The sequence below is a fragment of the Trachypithecus francoisi genome, unplaced genomic scaffold (assembly GCF_009764315.1).
Source record: "Trachypithecus francoisi isolate TF-2019V2 unplaced genomic scaffold, Tfra_2.0 Lachesis_group2, whole genome shotgun sequence".
Taxonomy (NCBI): Eukaryota; Metazoa; Chordata; class Mammalia; order Primates; family Cercopithecidae; genus Trachypithecus; species Trachypithecus francoisi.
The window spans coordinates 4751883-4774208 of NW_022681465.1; the positions used below are offsets into that span (position 1 = coordinate 4751883).

At 41.2% G+C, this 22326-nt stretch overlaps 1 long non-coding RNA gene across 6 annotated transcripts in view; it reads left to right on the forward strand.

Annotated features, from left to right (window-relative positions):
* LOC117064381 overlaps positions 1 to 778 on the forward strand; it is a 28200-nt gene extending 27422 nt beyond the window's left edge. For all 6 annotated transcript variants that reach the window (XR_004429420.1, XR_004429418.1, XR_004429417.1 and 3 more), the window contains one exon: positions 489 to 778. This is a non-coding gene — a long non-coding RNA (uncharacterized LOC117064381). The remainder of the gene's footprint in view (positions 1 to 488) is intronic.
* The last annotated feature ends 21548 nt before the right edge of the window (positions 779 to 22326 follow it).

Genomic DNA, 22326 nt, shown 5'->3' on the forward strand with positions numbered 1-22326 from the left:
AGCATACGTTCTTCCCGATGGCAATAAAGCTTCATGTCTGGGCTCACCTCCCTTGACTCTGGGATTGCACAGATCCTCTGATTCATGTCAAACATAAATCCTAAACTGGCACTCTGATCCTCAGCATGTACAAGATGGAAGAGGGATTCTTTCAGCTGTTTAGAAACTACAGCTGTTACAGAATCTACACAGGAGAGCTTTCTAATTTCTAATTAAACATGAAGTCAGAATGAGCTTTTTTTTTTTTTTGCCTTTTAACTACCTTGCTACCTTAACTCTTGGACAAAGTGACTCATGGGCTTCCATTTTGAGGATCAATTGAACTCATTAGGGATTTTTAAAAACAGATTTCTGAATCTTAGCCCCAGGGATTCTAACTATCAGTTATAATGGGGCCCCTTAATGTGATTTTGAGGTCTTTTCTAGTTCTAACATCCATTGTTTCTTCTTTATTATAAATGTTCATTTATTTCCGTTCTCCTCCTCAGTGTAGATTTTGCCGGACTCACTCTTCAAAAACAATCAACCCAGTTTGATGATACTCCTCTCAGCTGAAGCCATCATAATTCAGTTGCCCTTGGTTTTGTAGACCTATTCTCCAACCTTCAGTTATTTCCACTACTCTCATTTGAGTATTCTCAAATTTCCATCTTGTTACAAACATGATCATCCGTGGTAATGATTATTTTAGAAGCTACATTTGTCATTGTCAGTCTGATAGTTCTTACATGTATGTAAGCTTTTTTTTTTCTTCAAATTATCTCAGTTAAATTAAATCATCCTTGGGGAAATAAAAACAAACTATTTTTTTTCCCACTGACTCAATACTGTCTACTTGATTCCTTTATTCCTACCATCATCTTTCAAGAAGCTGGTCTCCTCCACCTGAGTTCCCCTGTGAGAAAGGGTTTCGGTAGAATATTGCACTGTCTGTGGGGTGGTTTGTAAGTTGAAAGAAATGTGATTTAGTGCATTTGGAAGTACATTGTCTGTCCCCATGATACTTATATATCTGTTATAAATAATTTCTTTTACTTTTCTTTTCAGAAAATGATTAGCTCACCCGAAATGAGTCTAAATGTCCCAGGTCTATTGTTTCAGAACTGGAGCTGCAATCCATAGCCCTGTGAAGGTGGTTATTAACTTATTTTGGAAATGCAATCACAGACCCCAGATTATTTCAGTGAAACCATGTCTATCCCATATGTTGCATTCCATTTTGTTAGTGAACTGGGTCTGTTGTTGGTGCCGCCCACTGTTAAGTTTATTGATGAGAACTTAAGCATTTGGTCTCTAAGGAAATACTCGGGGTCATATACGTGCACCTGGTTTCGGTTGGGAAAAATTTCATCCTCCAACTATGTCTTTGTGGCTGGAAATTTTCAGCCACCACAACACAAAAGGTAAAATATATGTCATCTCATCTCTAGGCACTAACAAAATAGAAACAGAGAAGGTGTATGGTCTAAACAGAACCAGAGAACAGTTCAGGTCTCACGTGCAGAGCGGCATCCTATCATAAAACCTGGCCACATGCTGCTAAAATGGTGCAAAATGCAGGTTTCCCACTTTTCACATAAAAAAATAAATAAAAGTCAATAAAGAAATGTTGGTGTTTGTTTATGTGCATGCATTTTATCTAAGTGCAAGACATTCAGCTGATTCTATCCACTACCCCATGGCTGTGTTTCCATGGTTCCTAAATAAACTTAACTGACTTCTCCATGGCTAACTCTTGGTTAAGATAATTTTCTTAACTTAAGATTCTTTCTGCTGGGCACAGTAGCTCATGCCTATAATTACAGCACTTTGGGAGGCAGAGGCAGGTGGATAACCTGAGGTCAGGAGTTCGAGACCAGCCTGGCCAAGATGGTAAAACCCCATCTCTACTAAGAATACAAAAACTAACCAGGCATGGTGGCAGGGGCCTGTTATCCCAGCTACTCAAGACGCCGAGGCAGGAGAATCGCTTGAACCTGGGAGGTTGAGGTTGCAGTGTGCCAAGGTTGCGTCATTGCACTCCAGCCTGGGCAACAAGAGGAAAACTCCATCTGAAAAAGTAAAACAAAAAATAATATTTTAAAAAAGATTCTTTCCATGTCCCTACTTTGCAAAATAATATAAAGTCTTAAAGTGACGGGGATCACACTTTACGCAGGCCAGAAGCTGGTCAAGGAGGAGTCTGATTTCTTCCATTTGCTCCCTGGTCCTTCTGACTTCCCTGCCTGCAGGTGAGACAAGGGGGATAACCTCCTGTGAGTCAGCACCTGCCGTGGAGCCTCCCCACACGTGGGCCTTCTGCCAGGATGTGCCCTGCACAGCATGTGATATGGTTGCACTGAACAGCCTCCAGCTTCAAAGAAGCTAGAAGATGGTCTAGCAGGAAATGCACTGGATGCTTTTGTCTGAAGTGGGCAGGCCTTATCTTCTCAGGAAGTCCCTCCTGATACGTTCATTGATGAATATTCACATGTCCCCTGAATGATGATTGAGACCCCTGCTTCAGAGGCCTGAGGCCGTTTCTGGGAACTGGAAGCCATTGATGGTGCAGTTCACAGAGCTTCAGCTTCAGCCCTTAGGGTGGCCTTGCAATGCGTTTGTGGACCACATGTGTGATAAAATTTGCCAGTCTAAGAATGTCACTGCAATTGAGATCAATTACATTCCATCTATCCCTTGCTCACCTTCCCTTCATGGCGGCTGGTATTGAACAGGCTATGAACAAGTTAGGGATCTCAGAAAGTGGAGTTGCTTTAGAGATACATTTAGATTGTAATGAACATGATACAGTAAATGGATGTAACAGTAACTTACTTGTATAATCAAGTTACTGTTACCTGTCCCTCCTATAAGACACATAGGAAGGGGCTGGACAGAGGTCCTAGGATAGGAGTATGTCCTCAAGGTGTTGGCATGAAAGCCTGTGGGGCCGTTGAGAAAAGTCTTAAAATATATGGCACTATGGTAGGGTGCAGTGACTCACGTCTATAATCTCAGCACTTTGGGAGGCCGAGGCAAGCGGATCACCCGAGGTCAGGAGTTCAAGACCAGCCTGGCCAACATGATGAAACCCCATCTCAATGAAAAATACAAAAAAGTGAGCTGGGTGTGGTGGCATGGGCCTGTAATTCCAGTTACTTTGGGAGGCTAAGGCAGGAGAATCACTTGAACCCAGGAGGCAGAAGTTGCAGTGAGCCGAGATTGTGCCATTGCATTCCAGCCTGGGTGACAAGCACAAAACTCTGTCTCAAATAAATATATAAAATTTTTCATATATATGTATTTCATATATTTTTTTACATACATATTTTCAGATATATATTTTTCATATATATATATGTGTATATATATGGCACTAGAAGCCAGTCCAATCCCCAGATGTGTAAAACTGTAAACAGATTTCCTCAGCAAAATGGACGCTCTCTCTTGTCAGGAACATATCCAGTTAGGCAGCACTAATATTTAGGGATATATTGATAGTTCTTTTCTTTGACTTTTGATGGAAATCTTATGAAATAGAATTTATCAAGATCCCTGTGTCTGTAAAGCACAAGCCTACATCAGTAGTGCAAATGCAAGAGCTCCTGCATGTCTTATGCTTTTCCATGTTTAATGATAAAAACAAATAAATGTTACACAAGCAACTTAAAGCAAAGACTAAACTATTTTTTCTAGTTTTCTGTAGAAAATATATAAAACTAAATACGTTTTAAACAAGCAAGTTAGAGCAGAGACTAAACTATTTTTTCTAGTTTTACTGTAGGAAATACATAAACATAAATAAATGTTAAACAAGCAAGTTAAAGCAAAGACTAAACAATTTTTCTAGTTTTACTATAAAAATATACTAGGAAATCACTGTCACTTAAAAAGACGAAGAATATGCAACAGAAATTTGTAGGCAAATATAATAGTAGACATCTAGCAGTTTATTATTGGTGTGTGTGTGTGTTTCCACTTGTTATAATCTGATGTGATTTATTTTCTCATTCAAGACAAATATTTTTATTTGTACCATGTTTAGCTGAGTGAGACAGGCAGGCTGCCCATAACTCCCTGCTTGGGCACCAAGCCTTCAACACACGGCTCCATCTGGCACCATCTGGCTCTGCTGTTTCTTGCTCCCCCAGTTGTGAGATGCAAGGCTCTGTTTGCCTACCGGGACTTTTTGTGATCTCGACTCTTTTTTTCTTGTTTTCAGGACCTCACTGCTCAGGGGCAAAACAGAATACCTGCTTCCTCTCCAGTCCCCTGGTTGGGATATCTGAGCCTTGCAAATGACCAGCTTATGCTCTTCTTGGACTTTTATCCAATGCCTTGTCCTTGATCTCTGGCAAGACTCACTTATGCCTTTATCCTCGTTCACTCCCTGCACACCAGTGACATCTTCCATATGCAAATTTGGCAAGCTCATCACCTCATATCATGGCCAAAGCTTCCCGAGGTCTGAAGCCAGTCGTTCCCACATCCCTCCACCCCATCAGGTCTCTGTCCTCTCTTGCAACTCCAAACATGGCTAGTCCTGCCATCAGCATATCCCTGGGTCCATCCCCAAGTGAAGTGTCCACGTGAGGTGTGGTTTGGAGACCCTAAAGACAGGGATGGGAAGTTTTCCTCAGCTGTTAGAATAGGTTGAATGAGTACATTTGTGCATGTATGCCAAAAAGTGACTATATGATTTGCAAACTTGATACTAAGACTTTCTTTTCTTGTATAATAATCTGGTAGCAAGGCTGTGGGGAGAGGAGGAGACATGTTCCCCCATGGAACACTGAGTGCTAGAGACTTTGTTTATCCAAAGAACTGACAATTGCTGGGAGGATAAATTCACTTAGGTCAGTTTTCACGCTGCTTTACACACTTGGCTGGTGCCTCTGGGATCATTCCCCAAACCTCAGTTGTTATTTTTCTGCATACTTAGTTCTGCTCTAGTCTCATATCTCCTTCCAGGCCACTTGGGCTCCCCACTTGGGATCCACTCTTCCCGGCTTTTCAATTTCCTGTCTCTGTAAATACAGTTCCTTGTAATTCTACAATGCAAGCCTTAATCATTCCACCTGGCACAGCTAGAATCCAGTCCCCTCACAGTGTACAAGAACCACTCTTCCTTTCCAGGGATTCCCAATTCACATCAGCCCGATAAAACCGATACTCATCCAGACCTCAAAAGTAACAATTGTCTTGCATTGGGACATCTATGTCACTCAATTTGCATTCTCAAATATCAACTGCTAACTCATATCTGGGCTTTATGCTCCACAGTTCCCCAGGGCAAACCTCCAAGAACTTATGAACTGCTCTTTCTTACAGAAAGATACAGTGGCTGGGACTGCACAGAGCAAGAAGATACTCCTGTAATCAAGCATGATTCCAGTGAGCATTTAGACACACGGGATGGAAAGATGTGGACCCTATTTGTCAATCATCAGATAGTGACATGGCAGTGCACAGAATGTAGGTTATGGAAGATCCATCAGCTCAGGGTTTCAGATGCATCCTGAGACCAATGTGGTCTTGCTGTCTACACAGAATTGGATGAGGTTAGAATCCATTTGGAAGGGGCATTCTCTTCACTGTGGAAGGGAAAGGTACACACTTCTAATAGCTCTTGAATTATTTTCTGTTTTTTCACATAGAACATGAGTTTGAGACCACCCCGGCCAACATGGCGAAATCCTGTCTGTACTAAAAATGCAAAAATTAGCTGGGCATGGGGGCATGTACCTGTAGTCGCAGCTACTTAGAAGGCTGAGGCAGGAGGATTGCTTGAACGTAGGAGGCGGCAGTTGCAGTGAGCCAAGATTGGGACATTGCACTCCAGCCTGGGTGACTCTGTCTCAGAAAAGACAAACAAACAAACAAACAAAACCCTGAAAAACATGAGAAGGGGTTGCCTTAACTATTTTACAAAAACGTAAATATAGAGAGGAAAAATGTGGTTTGGCGCACCCTCAATGAGCACTTTGGCCTTGGTGTCAAAATACCACTAGCAGGAGAAATGGGGAAGTACATAAGATGAAAATCTCCAAGGGCAGCCCCAATGCAAGCTTTATGGAGAAAATAGTAGTGTTCTTTTTAATCATGGGAATGTGACAGGAAAACATCCTACTGTGTGTGAACGTATTTATTATGATAGAAAACCGATAACCAACAGATAACTACTTTTCAATTTTAGTTGTGCCATGGCAGACCCTCAGGTTAAATGGGTCTCCCAAGCAGGTAACAAACCAAGGGACAAATGAGTGTTTTGCAGAGTACACAAGGCTTCAGAGCTCAAGGTGGACACAGATGCAGTCTAACAGCAGTGAAATCAGCATTACAAAGAAGACAAATATAGATTTTCTTAAAATAGCATGCACTGAATTTCAAGGGTTTTAAAATTCATACTTATTTTACAAACTGTTCTGCAGGTTCAATGGACTGCACTATAATAAGTGGATAGATTCCTTAAAGCTGTATGCATTCAATTTATTATCCCTCCCAGATAGTAGAAAATCAAAATTGCAAATTAAAATCTTTAGTATGAATTAAAATTAATTGACTCTTTCCTGTGCTCAATACCTGCATACTGATTGCTTATTGTGTAACAAGCCTGGGGCAAATGGTGTGGCCACCTCATCTAATCAATAACTGAGTTTTGATTATTTTACCTCCCTGTCTCTCCCTTCAATGTATCTCCCACATGGTCTGACAATTCATAGTTTTTGTAGTTTTGACCTTCATGATTTCTCTTCTTTATTGCCACAGTTACTTCCTACCTGCAAGTTCTGTATCATATGCTGGACCATGCCTCCCCAAGACATACGCGTGCTCGTGTACACACACATGTACCCACCCAGCAACACACACTTCTTCACACATGCACACACTCATTCACACTACATTCTCCCTGTGAAAACAAATGTGAAGCTGCTAAACATCTAAAATCAGAGCATTGTCTGAGCATTGGATTAGATCCCTTCATGGCCCATCTTGGATTCAGGACAGTTTCCTAGCTGGTCAAAGAACGAGCCTGCCTGTCTCTGGTTCTGCTTCCCACCTCTCCTGGCCGACCCCTCCCTGTGTCCTGCACTGTAGCATGTGCCCATGGCTCCTGCCTCACCTGTTCTCACTGCTTCCCCACCTGCATCACTTCCCTCATGGTTTCTCTCTCAGGCCAGGTTAGAACTGGCTGCAAAGACTGAGGCAAACAACACTGGCTTAGACAATACGGAATCCACTATTCTCTCATCAAAAGGGAGATCTGCACCTTTCCTGTAGCTCTAGTTGGATTTTCAGAGGGAATAAACCTAGCTCCAGTTCACAGGTTTACCTGGAGGCTGTCAGAACTTCCTTATTCTCATTCTCCCCCATCAGTCTTGGAAACAGTGAGGGCTGTGCTAGCACCCCAACTGTACTGCAGAGAGGAAGAAGCAGGCAGCCTCCAGATGCTTTCTTGTTTGCTGCCTGTTTCTTCTACTTAGAATTTCAAAAAGGGAAAAGGAAAGGCCCTTGATGAACAAGGCATGGAGAAGAATCCATATTAGCAAAGAGAGGAGAGAGAAGACAACGACGTCACGCCCACGTTAGGGTCCCCAGGCTGGGAGCCAGGCAGGAAGACACTAGCTGGGTGGGGTGGCCGGAGGAGGTGGGGTGCGCAGGGTGGCACCGCAGCAGGCAGCCTGTGTGATCACCTGTACGTGCGTATGTGAAAGCACCTTTCACTCTGCAGAGGAACGCAGCACCCTGCGCATGGCGAGTGATGTCCTCGCCCCTCAGAGGCAAGTACATTCCTGTACATCACTCAGCAGAGGATGCTCGCCCACCCGCACTACCCCTGTGGCCAAAGAAAATGGTCCCAGAAAACCATGAGGGCAGATGTGCTTGTGAAGGTGGCCTTCCCATGGGGTTCCAGGGACCTGGCGTCTTCTCCTCTTGCGGCTGCCACACCTCATGGCCAACAGAGTCCTCTGCAAGAGCCTGCACATCCAGCTGATGGAGGAGAGTGTGCAGATGGCCACACAGGAAGCTTCCAGGAGTCAGGTCCGGAGGCAGCCCAGGCCTCCACTGACCACACCCCGGTCCCCACCGCCACCGTGAGCTCCCCGGGAGTGGAAAGTGTCGACTAGCTCTGTGCCCTGCAGAAAAAGGAGATGGGCCAGACAACATCTCCTGTTTCCCTGCCATAAGAGAGAAACTCCCTTTCTCCTTCTCTTAGTTTGAACAGACAGGACCCTAGAAAATGAAGACAGCAAATGGAGATGTTCAAAGAAATGTGTAGAATGTAGTCACTGAAAAAACTGTAACCTCCGAATGAAAAGACATTTGGGAGAAAGAGAAGCTAGCAAAATAGCAAAGAGTAACAAAGAAAAGTGAACATCTTTACATTAGAATCAAATCCATAGATCTTACTTTATTAAGAAAAATTATATTAAGATCAACAATTTTGCTGACCTATTTAAGTTATGCTTCACAAATTACCTTATTTGATAAAAAATGATTCGGAGCCAAATAAAGGCTCTAGATAGTTGTCAGTGGGTTCTCATGGTTATGGTTAGAACAGATGCATGAAAACCTGGACTGGAATGATCCCTTCCTGGAATCGTTGTATTTTCACTTCTCTAGAATGCTGACAGAGCACTTCAGAATTGGGCAATTTAAAATGATACATGGGTTTTGCCCATTTCTTAATGATGCTTAAAATGATGCAGAAAATGATGCGAAAGCACTGGAAAGGAATACACACGTGAGCCCAGGCTCAGGGAAGCATAAAGCCTCCTGGCAGCCCGCCCTGTGTAGGTCATTGTGACCCTGCAGCCTTTGTCCACGAGGTTGGCTTGGGTGGCTCGCGGCCACCAGGCCATGTGGTTTGAGTTGTCTCCCACTGGGAATGATGGATTTGAACCGATCCGGCCACAGTCTCCCACCCAGTCCCCCTTGTGGCCAAAGGCATGTGTTTGTGAGAGAGCTGGATATTGTCAGGGGGTGAAAGGGGTGATCACGAAACAGAGCAAAAGAGAAAAACGGTCAGCACAGCCACGACTCCCAAGGCACTGGCCTTGTCTATGGCGTGTGCTAAACAACTGTGCTAGAGCCTCTCTTGCCTGGAGCCTGAGAAAAGAGGCCACCACATGGGCCACTGGCATGGTGACAGCTGCAGCCGCAAAGGCTTGACGTCGCTGTATGGAGACACCGCAAAACATGTTCTTAGGGAAATGAGGATTTCAGCATAATGAGAAAGAAAAGTCAGACTTTACTGTCGCATAACCCTGAAATTAATATTAAGTTAATGTAAACATTACTTTCTGAAATTTATTCAGCTTTTGCTGATTTCTCAGGGCACTAACAGGAAGGCAGAAAAAGATCAATACCTTTGTTTGAAATATATTCTATCCAAACGTTTCCATACATTGAAAATTGTCTTATTCTTGAAATAAAGGTGATGTATCAGAAAGTAAATCCATAAAAATTGCCAACCAAGTGGAATCCAGAATCTGCATGAAGTGTATCTTTTTTTTAACTATGTCAAACAAAATTTTAAAACAGCTTAATGTTTCCTAAATATGTTTAAAGAAATCATAATTTCAGGGCAAAAGGGAGCAGATGGCTGCAAACACTGTAGGAACTTAGAGAGAATGAAGGAGGTTTAAAGCCATCTTTGATAGAAAACTAAAGGAAGAAATCTTTCCTCCCCTTCTTCATCCTGGACTGTTTTCAAAATAGTGAATTATTTTATGAATATGCATTCCCCATTCAGAGCCATGGAAAAAGGCCAAGGAGGGACCTGCCAAGGCATGAGATTAGGAACACAACCCATGGAGATTTATTGCACATAAAAGATAGGGAAGTAAGACAACATATTCCAAAGGAACAGATATTCTCACATAAATTAAGTGCTTTTAACATTTAAGGTGCTCTTTTGCTGATGTGTCCTAACATAATTTGGGCTAATTTAAAGACAAAACAACTTCATCATCAAAAACAGCCAGAATAAAAAAATGTTTTATTGATAAATCATCTGCTGTTTACCAAGGCATGGTAAAACCTTTGTAGACATCTCACCTAGATAATTTTCAATAAACGTTGAGATCACTGTTATGGCTACATATGCTTATAAGAGGCCTAATTCAGTATATTAATTGAAGTTATAGTTATCACTTGATAGTGTGTCAGCATCTATTGCTCAGGGACTGTCTGCATGCAAACAGAACTCTTGCTGGAGCCTGGGACCCAAAACCCTAGGAAAAAAAGCACTGAGGAGGGCAAGCTCAAAATATACATGACCATTTTCTTCTCATGTTAGTCTCTGGCAGAGTTCAGAGAAAAATCCTTGCATTTGTGAGGTCCACAAGCAAGGAATGAGTTTTAAAATGTTTTTCTAAAGAATCAAAAGAAAAATAATGTTTTGTGATACATAAATATTGTATGACATTCAAATTTCAGAGTCCGTAAATATATTTTCTTGGAACACAGCCATGCCCATTCATTTACACATGGCTGCGGCTGCTTCCCTGCCACCTGCAGAGCTGCAGAGCTGCAGCAGAGACCACGCTGCCCTTGAAGTTGAAAATCTTGATCATCTGGCCCATTACAGGACAGTCCATTGATTGAAGCCTGGTGTCTACTCAAGGAGTGGAAGGCGAGCTGCTTGCAGTTCCTAACGACTGTCTGGTCCCAATGGAAGGCTTGGACTGTTTTGTCCTGCCCTGTCCTTCTGCCTGAGGGAGCACCTCAAGGGAAACTCAGCCGGTGGGTTAGAATGGGGTCCAATTAGAATGGAGAAGAAAGTCATGGTGTGGAGATTGTACTGCCTGTGACGTGTTCATGTTGTATAAACTACAATAGCACTTACCTACCAAAAGTCAAGGAAGGGACCCTTTCCTTATTTCCCCAGCATTTGACACAATTTCCAATAATAATATCAAACTTGCAAACCACAGCATTAGAATCCGTTGAGTCATGGAACCAAAAAAGAAGGTTTCTCATATACATCCTGTTAAGACATAGAATTGTCTTGATGAAGACCTGGGCTCTGAGGCTAAAATTGCAGGTGCCAGGAATCAGAAGATCTGGAGATTCTCAAAGCAATGCATGTTGGCTCTGCTTCATGAAAAAAAAGGTACTTCTCCTTCCTAGAAAAGCAAATAGCAAAAATTAGGAGGTAAAAGCACAGGTCACAAATCCTGAACAAAATTAAATACTAAAAATCACAAGGACACTCTTGTAGAGGTTCATGCTGAATGGAAGGCAGGCACTGCATTTGCTCTCAGACGTGGTGGCTGCTTGCACTCCTCTTTGCATGGAAATCTCACAGGAGTCCCAGTGAGGTCTGACTGATGGGGCCCAGCCACAGAAGCCACTGTGAGGGGAGGCACAGTTTCTAGAATGTACCTTCTGCCCTCCCTGTAGGTATGGGTGAGAGAAAGGACTGCTCAGCCTGTCTGCTTCACTGACTCCCAACCCAGGTTGTCTTAAGCAAAGCCAGTAGATTACAGGCTCCAGGAGAGCAGCAGACCCTCCCTCGCTTCCTGCTGGCACATGTACTCCAAACATATCAAAACTGAGAAGCAATAAGACCATGGCAAAGACAGAAAGCACTCAGATCAGGCAGCTTTTGCTCTGGAACTCCTCACTGCACAGTCCCTTCCTGGGCTCAAGCAAGCCTTCTGCCTCAGCTTCCTGAGCAGCTGCAATTACAGGCATGCACAACCATGCCTGGCTATCTTTTTTCTTTTTGTAGAGATGAAGTCTGTTATGTTGCCCAGGCTGGTCTCAAGTTCCTGGCCTTAAGTGATCTTCCCACTTTGGCCTCCCAAAGCATTGGGATTACAGTCATGAGCTACTGTGCCCCACCAGCTTTTACTTATGAATAATTTTCTTTGGAGAGAAATAAGCAAGCGTGGGCCCCACGGTGTGCCATGTCAGTCAGTCTATCCCAATGCTGAGTGGAGCTTGAAGAGCCTGCTTATCCTACTTCAGGGTTTGGAGGAGCTGAATAGCCCCTCAGTGGAAATGATAAGGAAGCAAATGTGAGCAGATGACCTTATCACACATTGGGGTGAAGGGTCAAAGAACTACTGCTCCATGGAAGGGAGGTCGAGTCAGGAGATTTGTATTAGTTTATTCTCATGCTGCTCTAAAGAACTGCCTGAGACTGGGTAAGTTATATAGGAAGGAGGTTTAATTGACTCATAGTTCCGCAGGACTGGGGTGGCCTCAGGAAACTTATAATCATGGCAGAAGGCACCTCTTCACAGAGCGGCAGGAGAGAGAATGAGCACCAAACAAAGGAGAAAAGCCCCGTATGAAGCCATCAGATCTTGTGAGAACTCACTCACTATCATGAGAACAGCATGGGGATAACCGCCCTCCTGATTCAATTACCTCCTACTGGGTCCCTCCCACAGCATGTGGGGATTATGGGAACTACAATTCAATATGAGATTTTAATGAGGACACATCCAAACAATATAATTCCACCCCGGCCCCTCCCAAACCTCATGTCCTCACATTTCAAAACACAATTATCCCTTTCCAATAGTCCCCCAAAGTCTTAGCTCATTCCAGCATTGACCCAAAAGTCCAAGTCCGAAGTCTCATCTGAGACAAGGCAAGTCCTTTCCACTTATGAGCCTGTAAAACTGAAAGCAAGTTAGTTACTACCTAGATACAATGAGGAGTACAGGCACTAAGTAAAGACACCCATTCCACATGGGAGAAATTGGCCAAAACAAAGGGACTACAGGCCCTGTGCAAGTCTGAAATCTAACAGGAAAGTCATTAAACCTCCAAGTTGCAAAGTGATCTCCTTTGACTCCATGTCTCACATCCAGATCATGCTGATGCAAGAGGTGGGCTCCCAAGGCCTTGGGCAGCTCTGCTTCCATGGCTTCACAGGGTACAGCCCCCCTCCCGGCTGCTTTCATGGGCTGGCATTAAGTGTCTGTGGCTTCTCCAGAGGCATGGTGCAAACGATTGATGGATCTACTATTCTGGGGTCTGGAGGACAGTGGCCCTCTTCTCACAGCTCTACCAGGCATTTCCAAGCAGGGACTGTGCATGGGGCCTCCAGCCCCACATTTCCCTTCCATACTACCCTAGCAGAGGTTCTCCATGACGACTCCACCCCTGCAGCAAACATCAGCCTGAACATCCAGGCATTTCTATACATTCTCTGAAATCTAGGCAGAGGTTCCCAAACCTCAATTCTTGACTTTTGTGTGTCCATAGGCTCAACACCATATGGAGGCCAGCAAAGATTGGGACTTGTACTCTTTTAAGCAATGGCCCAAGCTGTACCTTGACCCCTTTATAGCCACGCCTGGAACTGAAGCAGCTGGGATGCAGGGCGCCGTGTCCTGAGGCTGCACAGAGCAAGGGAGCCTTGGGCCCAGCCCAGGAAACCATTTTTCTCAACTATGCCTCTGTGATGGGAGGAGGTGCTCTGAAGATCTCTGACATGTGCTGGAAACATTTCCCCATTGTCTTGGCTATTAAAGTTTGGCTTGTGTTTACTTATGCAAATTTCTGCAAGGGCTTGAATTTCTCCCAAGGAAATGGGTTTTTCTTTTCTGTAGCAGCATCAGTCTGCAAACTTTTCAAACCTGTATGCTCTGCTTCTCTTTTAAACATAAGTTTCAGTTTCAGATCATCTCTCTCAAGTTCAAAGTTCCACACATCTTTAGGGCATGCGCCAAATGCTGCGAGTCTCTTTGCTAAAGCACATCAAGAGCCACTTTTGCTCAGCTCCCAGTAAGTTCCTCATCTCTGAGACCACTTCAGCCTGATTTTATTGTCCATATCACTATCAGCATTTTGGTGGAAACCACTCAACAAGTCTCTAGGAAGTTCCAAACGTTCCCACATCTCCCCGTCTTCTGAACCCTTTAAGTCTCTAAGAAGTTCCAAGCTTTCCCACATTTTTCTGTCTTCTTCTGAGGCCTCCAAACATTTCCAACCTCTGCTTGTTACCGAGTTCCAAAGTTGCTTCCACATTTTGGGTATCCTTGTAGCAGCACCGTACTCCCTCGGTACCAATTTACTGTATTAGTTCGTTCTCATGCTACCCTGAATACTCAAGACTGGGTAATTTGCAAAGAAAAGAGGTTTAATTGACTCACAGTTCCACAGGGATAAGGAATTCTCAGGAAACTTACATTCATGTCAGGAGGCACTTCTTTACAGGGTGGCAGAAGACAGAATGAGTGCCGAATAAAGAGGGGAAAGCCCCTTATAAAACCAGTAGATCTCATGAGAACTCCCTCATTATCATGAGAACAGTATGGGGGTAAGTGCTCTCATGATTCAATTGCCTTTCACTGGGTCCCTCTTACACAACACATAAGAATTACGGTAACTATAAGTCAAGATGAGATTTGGGTGGGGACACAGCCAAACCATATAAGTCAAGATGAGATTTGGGTGGGGACACAGCCAAACCATATCAAGGTCCTCATGGTTTTTCATGCAGGGTGAAGAAGGAAAGGGGCCTGTCCTGATTCTGTTCCCTTGGAGCCTGGGAGCTATGGTTCTAGGATTGGAGAAAGAAGTCAGGCATGGACCAGGAGAGAAAATAAGCCAGAGAATGGGCTCAGCCACCTCAGAGGTTCCACTCCCATTGGCTGTGGTGAGGGAGCCCTGGTCAGATTGCAGCCTCCTGACAGACTCCAGAGCATCTACCCTTGAGAAGAGAGCTGGGATCTGATTGCTTTGTGGTGACATTGTGTGCCAAATGTGAGGGAGATTTGGAGCTAAATATTTTATTTATATTTTCTCCTTGATTTAAAACATGTGGGGACAAAGAATGTGACCAGCTTGTATACAACAGAAACACAGGCCAAAAGATGACAGTTTTTATAACCCTGACACTTGTTCTTACCCCAGCAATCAGTATTTGGTGGGGACCAGACCCTCTGTGCCTGTCACTTTCAATATCAGTTAGCTACTTAACATTATAAAGTCCCAAACTTAGCATGAGGTCACAATCCCCCGCTGTCAGTTACAGATGCTGAAGACCTGAGATACATTCCTCTGCGGGGAGTCAGAATCATTATTGGGCATTTCTCTCTCAATAGAAGATTGCATCTTCGTGATTTGTCATGGAGAAGGAGCTCTGGGCTTCTTTGTTCTCCTGTCATCACCCTGACACATCTCCTCTCCAGTCAGCAGCCAGCCCACCCTGGGTTGCCACAGGTTCCAACCTCCTCCATGCCTACCAGCCAGCAGTTGCTGGTGGCACACAATGGGGACTTAGTCCCCTGGGCTCTATGCTGCGGGGCAGTCTCCACGAACCCGGCCCACAGAATTGCAGGCTTTTGCTGGGCACTGGGCCTGGGTCTCAGGTTCAGCCAGATTTGGTTCATGAGAGCTTTGAATTCAGATGCTGAGAGAAGCTGTGAGGATACTGCTGGTCAGCCAAGAGTTCTTCTCTGTTGGAGATTTGTGTTTTGGTCTGGAAGAGCATCCATATTCTGTTCCCTTTCTCCCGTTTGAAAAAAGAGAGAAAGAGAGAGAGTGAGAGAGAGGAAGAGAGAAAGAAGAAGGAAGAAGGAAAGGAAGGAAGGAAGGAGGAAGGAAGGAACAAAGGAAGGAAGGAAGGAAGGAAGAAGGGAAGGAAAGGGAAGGGAAAGGAAGGGAAGGGAAGGGAAGGGAAGGGAAGGGAAGGGAAGGAAGGGAAGAGAAGGGAAGGCAACATCAGTGTTTATTCTGGGTCCAGTCACTGAGTCAAGGGAGAAGGGAGGTTTGACATGGGGAAGGAAGACTCTGGAGCAAGCTAGTTCCATACCTTTGAATTCTTATTATGTTTGATTGTGATGGCTCCTCCCTTACCATTCTTTCCCAAATTCTTCCTCAGATTTTCTTTTAAAATACAGACAAATGCCATTGAATTTTTCAACTCTCTGCAGTATATCTTTAACATGTTTTTGCAATACACCAAGGGAGGAGTAGTTCAACAATTAGAACTAATTAACATCCATGGTTTTGTTAGAGTCATATTAATTTCTTCAGCTAAGTAAACAACCAGAAAGTGCCAAAGCACAGATAATGCTGAAACCACCGAATCTGTGCCTTCCAGCCTACAAAGCACGAGGGGACTATGGAGTGAGTTAAGATCAGCATTTCAGCATTTCCTCACACAACTATGCAGCAATGAAAGCAAAGTATTTAAGAACCCTGAATGGGACATGGTTATAATGTGTTTTCAATTTTCAAATTCTTAAAACTGAATCCTTTAATATTTCCATATTTAAACTCAATTATCAAGTTGAGTAAACTGTTTTCATGATAATATAGACCAGTTTTTCATACTAAAAAACGTGACTTTACATGCAAGTAAGAATTGTGCTCTTGGTTGAGTCTCTTGAAAGCCTAACATAATATTAAGAAAAAAATTGTACTGTCATCAGGGGGACTTTTAATGTTGACAAGCATTTCTGTGTGAATCGGTCAGTAAGCTGTGAGTAGATCTTCACAAAAGGGCAGAAACGCAAGCTAAATGTATCAATAAAAAGACAAATCTGATTTAATTTAGTCTTGTGATTGATCATTGTACCAGTGTTTCATCCCAAGCTTCTCTCTGGTTCTACAACCCATGAAATTTAAGAAGTAGTTTTTGTAAGTCTTGGGCCCTCCGTGGGATGTTTTAGGCTGACGCCAATAGTCCCCAACACACACACACACTCCCAACAGATGACTAAACACAGCAAGAAGACCCTCAACAAACCATGATATGTTTCAGCAGAATAGGTTGGGGAAGTGGGGCACAGGCCGGATGAGAGGGACGATTCTCCTGATGTGTTTGATGTAGATGGTACTTTACGGTTTCATGAACATAAATGTAAAATTGTCCCCCCTCTGAGTCATTCTCTAAGAAACTGAAAGTTGGAGCACTGGCATGAGATGATATGTCATTCAATACACCTAAGAGGTGTCTTGATGCCAGGGAAATTTGCTATTTTATTTGCTTACTGGTATGTACTATTTTTTTATTAGACTATATTTTATATTTTCTTAATAATTTTGCCCTATAAAGAGCAAATATTTTGTTTTATTGCATTTTACCTAGTAAAAATTACATTCTACCAGATGAACAACTCAGAATGTATTATAGTAACATCATTCTCTGAATTCTAATTTTTATACAGTTGAATAAATAGATCACCCATATAGCAAAATTTTCTTATAAGTCATATATTTGAGTTAGCTGATAACTTTTTGCACTACAAGAAAGAGAACACAGTTTTTAAGTCTTGTTTATAAGGCTCATAGCATAAATAAATATATGAGAAAAATTTCTGCTTTCTGTCAGGAAAGAGACTATTTTTACCCTGCTACCTAAAGCATACAAAAAGAAAAAAATAAAACATGTGAAACCCACACTGTCAAGAATGGACATCAAGAAACAAAGGCTATGAACCCTGAAAGATGAGAAACAAATGATGTGAGCTCTCCAACTGTCCTAGCATGTTGCCTTGAGGGAGTTCCCAGATGGGTAAAGGCAGGGAACCTAGCTGGAGGCCCTCAGACTCTCTGAGTTGAGGAGAAGGCAGAATAATCCAGTTAGGCAAAGGCACACAGAATCCACAGTGCAGAATACCAGAGAGAGACTGAGCACATGGAGAGCACTTCACAGGTGTCAAGAAGGTCCCTGTGGAGTATTCAGTTGAGTACTCATGAATGCACACATGTGTGGAAACTTCTTGAGGCTGGGGAAAGAACCACCCAATGGATGAGAGGAAAGAGTGCCAGAAACTCACACAGGGCTGAGGATAGTGCTTGTTCCTGCCAGCCAGATAAGAAAAACTTAGAATTCATTGAGTACTGGGCAAAGTACATACACAGTTCTTGTGTAAGTCATGAAGAACAATTAGTCCTACACCAGTGGTTTTCAATCTCAGCACCACTAATATTTTGCCCTGAATAATTATTTGCTGTGGGAACTTTGTCTGCTGCACTATGGATGCTTAGCAGCACCCGTAATATTAGCCCATTAGATGCCAAAACCATAACCCCTATAGATGTTACTAAATGTCTCCTGGGTACAAAATTAACGTTGGTTGGAAACCACTGACTTAGATTGATCACTGCTCCAGTTCTACAAAAAAATCTTATAAAGCAAGATATGAGAGTTCAAACTATTTTCAGTAAAATTAATGGCATCTCAAGACAAAGCTCACGTATATTCCTAAGAGAACAGAAATACCGAGGACTTAACAAAATCAAATGACAAAATCTTGCATTAGATAAAAAGTACTACATTTTCAAATAAAAAGGAAATCATGTCCCATAAAAAAATAAATAATTGAAACTGACCTAGTATTAATGCAGGTTTTAGAATTAGCAGATAATTTTAAAAGCTGTTACAAACATGTATGTGTTAAAGGTACTAAGTAGAAACATGAAAGGTATTTAAAAGACCTAAACCAATTTTTAGAGATGAAAGGTGTAATATGTGAGATTGTAAAATACACTGGATAGGAATAATGGCAGATAAGAAGAAAACACTAGTGAACTTAAAAACACATTATTGGAAACTGTAAATGAAACACAAGAAAAAAACTATGACTTAAAGAATTATCGAAGCATCAGTGACCTCTGGAAAACATGTAAACAGAATAATATATAAGTAATTGGAGTTCCTGAAAGAATAAGAACAGTAAGGAGGAAGAAGAGGAGAAAAAGGAGACCGACATTAGGAAGAAAAATCAAAGAAGAAACTGAAATGACCATAATTTTTTCTAATTTCGAAAACTACAAACACATAGATTCAGAAAAACTCAGAAACATGAGAAAGAGAAACATAAAGAAAACTATGTCAAGACATTTTATAATAAAACTGCTGAAAACCAATGATAAAGAAAAGGGCTTAGAAACAACTGGAGAGAAAAATGGTTACATAAAGAAGAACATAGTTACGACGACAGCAGGTTTCTTGTTAGAAACAACACCGCCAAGAAGACAGTGTAACAGCATCTTTAAAGTACTAAAAGAAAAAACTGTCAGCCAACAATTTTATACCTAGAGGAAAGATCTTTCAAAAGTAAAACTTAAATAAAGACTTTCAGACATAAAAAGCTGTAAAGATATATTACCAATAGAATATTGGTACCAGAAATATTTTTAAAAGTTCTTCTAGAAGACAGGAAACGACGGGATAGAAATTGGATCTATGGCAAGAGAATAAAGAGTGCTAAAAATTGTGGCTACATGGGTAGATACATGAGACCATTCTGATTATCAAATCCTCTTTTAGAGAGCATTTAATGAAAGCACTAATAAAATATAACAGTGTTAAGTTGTCAACAAATATACATTTAAAATATATGCAAAAACAGCATCAAAATCAGAAGGAAGAAAGGAAAGTATACTATTATATGTTTCCTATGCTATGTATGAAATATATATATGAAACGTCATTTGAATGTCAACTGCAATAAATTAGAGATTTATTTTATTAACCAAAATGAAACCACTAAAGTAACAGAACAAAGAGTTATAGAGAATAAAAAAGAATTGATATAATATGAAATCATAAATATGTTAAATTACTTCAATAGATGACAAAAACAAAAAAGGAAATGAAAAACAAGTGGGAAAAATAAAATATAAATGACAAGTTGGTCGATTTATACCTAATAATATCAATATTCACAGTAAGTGTAAATGACCTGAATACATCCATTAGAAAGCAGAATTTACCATATAAGATAAGAAGTCTAAACTCAAATGTATATTGACTACCAGAAACACACTTTAATTATAAGTACACAGGTAGGTTAAAAAATTTGTTAGTGCTATATCATGCTAACACGAATCCAAAAATGCTAGAAGTATGTATTAATTTGAGGTAAAGTACATTTCAGTGCGAAGAATATTTCCATGAGTAGAAAAGGTCATTTCATCATGATAAAGTTGTCAATTTATCAAGCAGATGTAGAATCTTAAACATGTGTGAACACAATGAGATCTTCAAAATACACAGAACAAAAACATATAGAACTGCAAAAAGAAAAGGATGAATCAGTAGATATAGCTGGAGATTTCAATACCTTCATTCAACAATTGAGAGAACATATGGACAGAAAATCAATAAAGATACAGATTTGAACAAAATTATCAATCCACTTGAATTAATTAACATTTATAGAACACGCCATCCAACGATAGCAGAATGCACATTCTTTTTAAGTGGCTACAAAAGAATTTACCAAGATAGACCATATTCTGGGCCTCTAAACAAGTCTCAATATATTTGAAAGGATTGAAGTCAGGCTATTCTCAGACTAAATTGTAATAAAGTTAAAAATGAATGACACAAATAGCTCCAGAAAGAAAATACTCCGAAACTAAATAATATACTTCTAAATAAACCATGGGTCAAACAAGAAATAAACGTAAAATAAGAAAATATTCTGTACTGAATGCGAATACAAGTACAACCTATGGACTTTTTTCAAATGCTCCTGAAATCTGTGGGAAATTTATGTCATTAAATGCCTACATTAGAAACAATGAAAGAGCTCAAATTAATAATACCAGTATCTACCTCAAGAAACAGAGGAAGAAGAGGGAATGTAATCCAAATTAAGTAGAAGGAAATAAATATAAAGATGGGAACAGAAATCAATGAAAGAGAAGACAGAAAAACAATAGATAAAATGAAAATCAGAAAATAAAGCCAAAGCTGCTTTTTGAGGTCAGTGAAATTGATAAGCCCTTAACCAGGCTGGTTAAGAAAGGAGAATTACAAATTACCAATATCGGGAATGAGAGAGGTGTCATCACCACATACGATATAGATAATGAGAGACAATAAAGAGTGGGTAAGGACTTCAATGGATATTTCTTTGAAGATTCCATACAAATGTCCAAGAAGCATGTGAAAAATGCATGTCACTGATTATTAGAGAGGTGCAAATCAAAACCACAATTAGATTTCACCTCACACCCATTAGAACAGCTACTATCAAAAAAAAAATAAAATAAAAATAACAGGCATTCGTCAAGATGTGGAGAGACTGAAATGCTTGTGCATTTTTGATGTAAAATGGTGCAGTTGCTATGAAAACCAGTATGGGAGTTTCTCAAAACATTAGAAACAGAATTACCATATGATCCAGCAATTCCACTGGATATATCCAATACAATGAAAGCAGGCTCTCAAAAAGGTATTTGTGTGCCCATGTTCAGAGCACCATTATTCACCATAGTCAAGAAGTGGAAGCAACGCAAACGTCTATCAATGAATTAATGGATAAACAAAAGACGGTATATGCATCAAATGGATATTAAAGGAAGAAAATTCTGACACATGCTACAACATGGATGAACCTTGAAGATAGCATGCCGAGTGAAACAAACCAGTCAGGAAAGACAAATATTGTACAATGCCAGTTATAGGAAGTATCTGGAGTAGTCAGATTCATAAAGACAGAAAGTAGAATGTTAGCCTCCATGGGCTGTGAAGACGGAGAGACAATTATTTTTTAACTAGCAGAGTTTCAGTTTTACAAGATTAAAAGAGGTCTTGGAAGTAGTTGTACAACAATGTGGATATATCTAAAAATGGTTAAAACATACTTTAAGATGATAAATTTTATGTTATGTGAATTTTACAATTAATTTGTTTAAAGATAATAAGGGAATATTATGAACAACTTTGTGCCAGCAAATTTGACAACACAATGAGATGGATAAGTCTCTTGACAGACAGGAACTACTAAGCTCAGTCAAGAAGGAGATGACCTGAATGAGCCCTATTACTGGATGGAATGTGTTGACTGTAAGTTGTCCACGTTCTTGGCATGTTGAACAAAGAATTGAACAAAACGTACAAACAAAGCAACAAAAGAATGAAGCAATGAAAGATAAACAAAGCAAGAAAATAACAGAGTAACAAAAGCACAGATTTATTGAAGCAAAAGTTCATTCCATAGAGTGGGAACAGGCTCAAGTAAGAGCCTCAAGAACCCCCTGGATGACAATGTTCTTTAGGGTTTTTATTAAGATAAAAGAATTTGGTAACATCCCTAAGTGCCCTTTAGAGGCGTCCAGTTGGTTACACCCTAGGAAGGATTGGCCTGTGACCCATGAGAGGCTGAAGTGAATGAAGACTTGGCGCCCCGTCAATCACAGGCTGAAGTGGAATCCTCTGTCTTGTTATCACAGGAGGGAGGATGTGGCCTGGATGTTGCCCAATCTTGTCTGGAGCTGGCTACACCTGCTGTTCTCCTTCTCCTTAACCCTTGGTTCCCTTATTCCCTATTATCCTGCCTCTTACCTAGTAAAGCAAGTGAATTTTTAGCTGATCACCTCCCTTCAATGATTATATCAGAGACAGATGGCTTC